The sequence below is a fragment of the Myxocyprinus asiaticus genome, chromosome 19 (assembly GCF_019703515.2).
Source record: "Myxocyprinus asiaticus isolate MX2 ecotype Aquarium Trade chromosome 19, UBuf_Myxa_2, whole genome shotgun sequence".
NCBI classification, from domain to species: domain Eukaryota; kingdom Metazoa; phylum Chordata; class Actinopteri; order Cypriniformes; family Catostomidae; genus Myxocyprinus; species Myxocyprinus asiaticus.
In genome coordinates, this window is record NC_059362.1 from 2,163,782 (window position 1) to 2,173,382 (window position 9,601).

The 9,601-nt window shown below is 35.7% G+C and overlaps 1 long non-coding RNA gene across 1 annotated transcript; it reads right to left on the reverse strand.

Annotated features, from left to right (window-relative positions):
• Positions 1 to 1,838: 1,838 nt before the first annotated feature.
• Positions 1,839 to 4,827, reverse strand: LOC127409934 (uncharacterized). The gene is made up of 2 exons (XR_007892060.1): positions 4,616 to 4,827; positions 1,839 to 3,413 (listed from the first exon to the last, which is right to left on the reverse strand). It is a non-coding gene; the product is annotated as an uncharacterized LOC127409934 (long non-coding RNA).
• Positions 4,828 to 9,601: the final 4,774 nt, after the last annotated feature.

A 9,601-nucleotide genomic window follows, 5' to 3' on the forward strand; every position in this document is an offset into this window, starting at 1 on the left:
CTGTCGAGGCATGCACTCCGCAAGACCTCTGAAGGTGTCCTGTGGTATCTGGCACCAGCACATTAGTAGCAGATCCTTTAAGTCCTGTAAGTTGCGAGATGGAGCCTCCATGGATCGGACTTGTTGGTCCAGCACGTCCCACAGATGCTCAATCAGATTGAGATCTGGGGAATTTGGAGGCCAAGTCAACACCTTGAACTTTTTTTCACGTTCCTCAAACCATTCCTGAACATTTTTTACAGTGTGGCAGGGTGTATTATCCTGCTGAAAGAGGCCACTGCCATCAGGGAATACCAATGCCATGAAGGGGTGACGTGATCTGCAACAATCTTTAGGTAGGTGGTACATGTGAAAGTAACATCCACATGAATGCCAGGGCCCAAGTTTTCCCAGCAGAACATTGCCCAGAGCATAACACTTCCTCCACCGGCCTGCCTTCTACCCATGGTGCATCCTGCTGCAATCTCTTCCCCAGATAAACGATGCACACGCAGCCGGCCGTCCACATGATCTAAAAGAAAACGTGATTCATCAGACCAGGCCACCTTCTTCCATTGATCCATGGTCCAATTCTGACGCTCACGTGCCCATTGTAGGTGCTTTCGGTGGTGGACAGGGGTCATCATAGGCACTCTGACCAGTCTGCGGATATGCAGCCCCATACGCAGCAAGCTGTGATGCACGGTGTGTTCTGACACCTTTCTGTCGTGGCCAGCATCAAGTTTTTCAGCAATTTGTGCTACAGTAGCTCTTCTGTGGGATTGAACCAGACAGGATTGCCTTCGCTCCCCATGCACATCAATGAACATTGGGCGCCCATGACTCTGTCGCCGGTTCATCAGTTGTCCTTCCTTGGACCACTTTTGGTAGAGACTAACCACTGCATACTGGGAACAAACCCACAAGGCCTGCCATTTTGGAGATGCTCTGACCCAGTCGTCTAGCCATCACAATTTGTCCCTTGTCAAAGTCATTCAGATCTTTACGCTTGCCCATTTTTCCTGCTTCCAATACATGAAATTCAAGAACTGACTGTTCACATGCTGCCTGATATATCCCACCCCTTGACAGGTGCCATTGTTACGATATAATCAATGTTATTCATTTCACCTGTCAGTGGTTTTAATGTTGTGGCTGATCAGTGTATATTTAGACATTATCAAACTATTATTTGTCAAAGTTTAGCATTTTAAAATTTATTTGAAGTGTCAGTTTTTGCAGTTAGTGTCATTATGCTTGTCATCAAACCTGACCATGGTGTTACAAAAAGACACAAAATAAGCATTTTTCTACCAATAATTTATTTCAAGCATAAAAAATGTATAACTAAGTGAATGCATAATAATGTCAAGAAACATCAAGAAACAGAAATGAACTGCAGAATTCTGAAAATTAAATTATAAAACACATTAGATCCACAGTAAAAATTTATTTTGCAAACGCGTGTGTGTGTGTGTGTATGTGAGTGTGTCAGATTTCTGTCATCAGCTTGAAAGCAACAGATGACTTGTAATGCCAACAATGGCTGTAGAGCTCCACTTATTGATGCCGTGTATGTGGGTGAGTTTGGGTGGTTTACGAGGACATTTTTTTTTTGGTTACAAACTGGTAATTACAAGGGTATTATGCAATAAATGTGGTTTATGAGGACATTTCTAGTGTCCCCATAATTCAAATCACTTAAAAAACATATTAAATGGTGTTTTTTTTTTTTTTATGTAAAAATGCAGAAAGTTTTTTGTGAGGGTTAGGTTTAAGGGTAGGGTTAGGGTTTGACTGAATATCAAAGTGTTTATTTTTTTTATTTTTTATTTTTTTTAACAACCACTTAGTCTTAATCCAGCCCAATTTTTATTTTATTTTTTTAATGTTCATATGGCAAATGGAGGAAAAGTCACCAAGTCTCGTGCTGCATTTTTATGAAATGGGGAACATGTATTTGGGTCAAAAATGACCAAATAGCATAGGAGGGTTAACTCTTGCCAGCCAAGAGACAGATATAGGGGCTTCATCTGACCAGAAACAAAATGGCTTAAGACCTTGACAATCCTTATCTCTAGTTTGTGGAGACAATTCAGTTATTTTCTCTAGCAGTTAAGAGAATTTATACCTTGCATAATGTAATGAACCGTAAACATTATTCTTCATATAAGACTATTTACCCTAACCCTAATCAATAGTAAAACAGCAAGAAACAATATTAATAAAACGTAGTATTTAAGTTAAAATGAAATGTAATATATATATATATATATATATATATATATATATTTGTTATAAATATGTATGGATAAGAAAATAATCTAATCCAAAAATAAAGAATAGCACAGATAACTCTGTGTTGATGGTCACTAATCAAAAGTGAGAAATATTTTTAAGATTTATACATTTTAATTTCATGTCAAATTATCAAACTAAATTAATTAATCTTAAAATTATTAATAATAATAAAAAAAAAACATAAGCTTTTTTTTTTTTTTTTAAAGATTACTCAATTCAATTTAATGGAAATGTATAAGAAATTTAAATGCGTAAATCCTAAAAATAAGCGAAAATATATTTTGAGCCTATCTCTACAAAAACGAGATCATATACCTACTGTAGGTACCAGCACTTCAGTTTAATAAATTCAATTAATATTTATAAACCTAACAAATAAACCTAGACCTTAAAACCCCCCAAAAAAGCAAAATGAGAGTTTTGAGGCTTTTGGTCCATGTCAAGCTTTGAACCCTCCTAAATGCCAATGTACTCTTAAAAGTTGACAAAATGTATATAAGCATTTAGCATTGACAGTCTTTATCTTCATATTTCTCTTAAAATGTATGTCCTATCAAATGCTCTATAGAATGAGAATGTCTCTCCCCCTAATACATGCAAAGGAATAGCAAGTAGCAAATAATTTTAGCCTATTGCCAAATTATAAAATGGGGACAACCCCTTCGATATGTATTGCCCAAACTTCCTGTTTCAACAGGAAATACATCCAAACAGATTACAAAATTGTACTCGTTGAGCAAATTCATGGACACTTTGAGTTTTGCATTGAAGAGTTTAAGCAGCTTTTGCATAAAAAAGAATGTGAAATCAATGTCCACGTCCACTACTGCTCAGTTACAAGTTCTGGCACTACTGTGTGTGGACCATTAAAATACGTGCTTTAAAAAAAAAAAAAAAAACACACACACACACATTTGTCTGATCCTTGTTTCAGAGCTCCAAGTGATGTGATTTCTAGCACAATTTTGTTGCTCAAGTGTTCTGCTTCCTTTATTGTTGTCTCTCAGCACAGGTGCTTTGTGTCTGTCATGTGTGTGTGCCCTCTGCCCTGCGTCTGGGTCTGTAGCACGGTCCATAACAGAGGCGATACACTGTTTGATGAGGGTCTGGTGCCATTGCAAGCTCTTTCTCCGCTGAGAGACAGAAAAGAGTTACAGGTTGACACAAACACTTGGAATCAATAAACTGATCATTTTAGATGAGGTCAATCACATTTGATAAGTGACCATCTTTATTGTCACCATTTAATCTGCCAAATATTGAGTAAAAGTGATTTCACACATATAATGCAGTCCCTTGAGTTAAAGAATAAGTACCATATAAAGTAGAAAACTATTTAGTAAAAAAAGTATCAAAGCAATGATTTTATTTGAGCTATGCTCTTATTTCAGATATTTCTGCTTCAAGTGTTACAATTGTTACAAGTGTTACCACTTAAAATCAGCCCTGTAACATTATGCTTTCTTGTATTAAATTCAAAGTTATGAGCAAGGTGCTATTACTGTTGGCACACATACACAGCGATGTCCAAATGTCTAAGATCACGTGAAAATCTGGGATTTCAAATCCTATTTAAACCTGGAAATACAGTCTTAAAACAAAACAACAGAACAGAAACAAAGACAAGAAGTACTTAAGATTCTGCCCAATTTCTAAGTCACTGATCAAATAAACACATTTGTGACATTGGTGTGAACCCTGTTGTACAAAAGTTCAGATGTTCTTGCCTAAATTGAAGTGCACAATATGCTCTATGGAACATCAAATCATGTTGAATCGTTTGGTTTTGCACAAACTTGGAGCTCATGTCAGCTCGAGTGCATGCTGTCGTTAAAGCAAATATAAAATCTACATGACAAATTCAGTGCAACTTAAAGATTCTTGTGTGCTATGAAGGAAAATGTAAAAAAAAAAAAAAAAAAGGTTACAAGCAGTGTTGGGTGTAATCCAATTACAAAGTAATAAGTTACTGTAATCGAATTACTTAGTCAAAATAGTGTAATGCATTATATTTAATTTCTTGTAATACGATTACAGTTACTGACTTTCAATTAATTGAATTACCTTTAAGTACATTAGAGGGTTATGTTTATTTCTAATAGTTTATTTATGTAGAATACATGAATTATGGCCCTGTAAGGAGATATGTGAGGTGATGAGTGTACTGTACATGACTTGAATTTTTTGAGCGGAAAAGTGTTTTAGAAAGTAACTTAAAAGCAAAGTAATTAGTAATGTGATTATATTGTCAATGAAGTAATTAGTAAAGTAACCTGATTACAATTTAGAAAACAATTAGGATTTTGTAGTGGATTACTATTTTTAAGTAACTTACCCCACACTTGTTACAAGTAAAACTAGTATCACAGGTATGTATAGTAGATGATTTATTGGATGAAGAATTTACTTTCTTGGAGTTTCCAGCTGAGGTGCGCGATGATGAGCAGTAGCAGTATGGTCACAGGTATGAAAATGCCAGCCCAAAGGAACCATCCAGGAACCTCCTTCAGAAACACAGTCAGAGCGGACATCTCTATCTGCCTGAGGCCCGTCTCTGACTGAATAAAGACTGTGATGTGGACTTTGGGCTCTGGGTTAAAGCTGAACCCTGTGGTTATTTTGAAGGATTTACTGCTGCTGGTTAATGCTTCACTGATTGTCCTCTGAACCTGTTTGTGTGTTTCTGCCATTATCAGGGTAACAAATTGCATCAACAGAAGACAAACTTACTAAAACATGTCAGAATTATTGACTGATTGCTCTTGGGTTTGAATGCTAATAGAGTGTTTGGTAGATTACTGATAGGTCAAATTTCTCTGAAATTAAAGGGATAGTTCACAATCCTCTCACCCTCATTCTCTCTCAAACCTGTATGACTTTCTTTCGCAGAACAAAAACTATGATATTTTGAAGGATGTAAGAGGTGTTTTTGTTCATACAATGTAAATCAAATTCTTTTGAAGCAATATGAGAAAAAAAAAAAAAGAGAGAACAATACCACAATTTAAGTCCTTAATCACTAGAAATCTTGACTAGGGATGAGCGACTTGATCTGCAGTATGGATCCTCGCATAAAAATATTTATTCTAAAGTTTTCTTTTTTATATACTAGAGATATTATTATTAGGTCACCATGAACATACAATATGCCTCCAGGAAGAGGACTAAATTTCTTCATCTGCTCATCCTAACGAGCATAAACGCTGACAGACACAAGCAGTCACAGAACTCATTCAAACACAAGGGAGCAGTGCTTGGCTGAGGTAATGAGAGAAAAACAGAGAAACTGCTTCTGGAATTAATTCACACTAAATAAAAACATCTTATAAAGAGTTTGTGTGATGTTTGTTACAAGTTTATTTAAAGTAATAGTTGCTAGAACATTGATAATGCTCTGTAATTGTTGTTAATAAATGATATCTTTACAAAAAATAACCATGGTTTTACTATAGTAACATTGTAGTAACCATGATTAAACTATGTTTACTGTAGTAAAACCATGGATAATTTTGTAAGGGTAAACAAAACAGAAGTCTAATAATTTTCAGTTAAAGCACATAAATGTGAGGGAAATAAATCTACTTAAAGGAATATTCCGGGTTCAGTTCAAGTTAAGCTCAATCTAAAGCATTAGTGGCATAATGTTGATTACCACAAAAATTTACTTCGACTCATTCCTCCTTTCTCTTTAAAAATAAAGCAAAAATCCAACGGGGGCCAATTTTTTTTTACATTAAAATACTCACTGTTTCAAAAGTATAGACACAAGACATAAACAATATGTGTGTTAACATGATTTTCCTGTGATAAAATCACATACTAACCACATCTGTGTAAAGTTGTAGACAATTTTACAACTTAATTACCGTGAGGATGTAATGTAAACAAACCCTAAAACGACTGTAAAAATGACAAGTTAAACAGCTTTACAGCTCAAATAATACACAAGTTTTAACAGAAGAATTAATGCAAGTACTTTTAGAAAATTATAAGCTTCACATTTCTGTGTTTAAACCCTCCAAAAATTGGCCCCATTGACTTCCATTGTAAGTGTCTCACTAGAACACAGATTTTTGCTTTTTTTAAAGAAAAGGAGGAATGAGTCGAAATTAATTTTTGTGGTAATCGACATTATGCCACAAATGCTGTCGATTGAGCTTAAAGTGTATTGAACCTGGAAAATTCCTTTAATAGATGAATTGGTATTGATGATATTGGAGTAAATAAGTGGTACCGCCCATCCCTAATATTGACATCCAGTCAGCCTGTAACACAGTGAAGGCTTCCAGAAGGTGATTATTTGACATTGCATGTGGCTGCCAGGTCCCGAATCCCAAAATCATTGTACATCAATAAGCATTTTCATTTTCTAGTGTTTATCATCAAACCTTTGGTTTTGTGGTATATTAGAAAAAAAAAACTCAACCTGTGACTATAATTTTAACCCACGTCTGCATTTTCAAAATAGCCCAACTGGGCGTGAAAACCACAAACCTGGCAACACTGTATCTGGTTCATGTACAGCGCTCTGCGCGTGCGTCAAGAGCAAGGAAGTGTGTGAACTGCGAATGTCAAGATTTATAGCAAATAATGACTCACATTTTTGTCTGTTTCCCACCCAAAGTGATCATATCACTTCAGGAGACATGGATTAAACCACTCAAGTCATGTGGATTGCCTTCATGATGCCTTTATGTCCTTTTTGGAGCTTTAAAGTTTTGGACCTCATTGACTTATATTGTATGGACAAACACACATCACATCCTTTGTGTTCCGTATTAGAAAGAAAACAATATGGGTTTGAAACGGCATAAGAGTGAGTAAATGATTTTGGGTGAACTATCCCTTAAAGTTGGTACTTCTTCAACAGTCAACAATGTTCAGTGTCTGTGACTTATTTGTAGTTGAATAATAGCATCTGAAATCTATTTGTAAATTGATACAGAGGATAAAGGGATGTTATTTTTGCCAAACAAAGAGTTAATAGAAAGGACAATATGACTTGTGGTGTGTGCTTTTAATGAAAAGAAAAAAGAAACCAAGAACAACTTCAGAAGCAAAAGTTTTCAGGTCACACAGACCTGCAGATTGAAAATCAAACCGCTTCCCTAACCACACACACACACACACACACACACATGTTGGTGCAGCTATCCTTATGAGGACTCTCCATAGACATAATGATTTTTATACTGTACAAACTATAGATTCTATCCCCTAACCCTAACCCTAACCCCTAAACCTAACCCTCACAAAAAACTTTCTGCATTTTTACATTTTCAATAAAACATCGTTTAGTATGTTTTTTAAGCTCTTTGAATTATGGGGACACTAGAAATGTCCTCATAAACCACATTTATAGCATAATACCCTTGTAATTACCAGTTTATAACCTAAAGAAAATTCCTTGTAAACCACTTAAACCTGCCCACACACACACACACACACACACACACACACACACTCTCACACACACCCACACACATATCTGTCCTGTCTAATGATCAACACCTTTGGTTGTCTGATGATCTCTGGGTTCTCACAGGCACAGCTCTCAGACACAGCAAGAAGGGCTTGAAGTTAGAATTTTGTTCTTTTTCAACAGAGGAACAGGAGGTGCATAACCATCAGAAAATTCTGTTCATCCACCTCAGGAGATCAAACTAGATATTCAGGTCAGTCTCATAACAATGAAGTTACCATAGTGATGTTTTGCCAGCATCATAAAAACATCACTGTCAGTCTGTTCGCACCTCAGTTCGGACGATTCTGTCACAGGCTTGACAGTCATTAAATTTATAGTATGTGTTTTACCGTAATATTATTCATCATTATACTTATAAATATGTTTGTTTAGTTACATTATACTATCATATTGATATTTTAAATCCAATAACCCAACTCAATTTCTAAACCTAACCACTTATCAATTATTTAAAACATGTAACATGCAGGTAAATTTAGTTATAATAATTTAATTTACATTACACTATAATACAGATATCTTTGAACACCTAACCCCACCCTTACGCCTAAACCTAAGCAATTTATCAAAAATCATAGCTAACCAACAATATAAAAGATGTAACAACAGATAAAAGTACAGTCACAATAATTTATTCTAAAAAATCTTTCTGAAAATCTTCCTCTCTGTGAAGGCAGTCACATCTCATTCAAAAATATCCAAAAATTAAAATGTCGCAATTGGTCACATGACACACAAGAGCAATGATGGCATTTGACATCAGTGACATCAAATCTGTTGTAACCTCCTTGCAACAATTTTGAATGTTTTACTGAGACAAAGCCACCAATATCCTATCAATATCATACCCATATACACATGCTAAATCTTTCAGAGAGTTGGCAGGACTGAACTACATTCACACAGAAGTGAGTGGTTGGGATTAGGGTTTGTGATTGGCAGTGGCGTCTCAGGGTCATTATTTAGTGTGGGGCACAATCACTTAACGATCAATTATTTGACCAATCTTTGAAACATTGATGAATAATTCCACATTTTGAAAAGAAACAAGAAAAACATTTTAACCTAGTGCATCAGTTTTGACTTCACTCTTTTTCCCTCACATTCCCGATGTGCGTGTGCCCTGTTTATTCCCTGGTATTAATATGCATATTAGATGCGTATTAACTGGCACCATCATTATTTATTTACACCTGGTATTGTGTCTCTTTTGTGATTGGATTTTGAGTAGAGAGTATCAGATTTTATGACTGCATACATCAATCATTAGAGTGACAAATAAAGACTTTTTTCTAACACAACCTCTGAACATGATGTCACACAAACATCCCTAATAATTTAATCTCAGCACAAAACACCACTAAGATGTGCACATCCACTTCAAACAGCTCAAGTGACTGTGAAAGTAAACCACAAATAGGCAGATCGTCAAAGGGTGTGCATATTATCTCACTTAACTCCAATGAACAGCATAAAAAAAACTAATCAAAACGGCAAACTCCCAATATTTAGCAGTCATTGTAATCTAATAAAAACCAATGCATCAACATCACAACACCTCAATGCAATGGCATACAGTTCATTGAAATGATGAACAGTCCACTTTAACTAATCCAACCAGCAGCAACTTTTTAATAAAATGATCTTTTAAAACTTACCAATAAAGTTCACTACGCAGGTCTGCTCTGCACCCGGTAACTTCCGATGCTCATGTAAATACTTTGACATAAATATGATCAAAGCTTTTGATTGACTCAGGGGCAAAGGCAAACTAGCCCCTCAGGCCATCATTGAACGCTCGTTGAACATGCACATGACGTTCTCCAGATCTCTGTT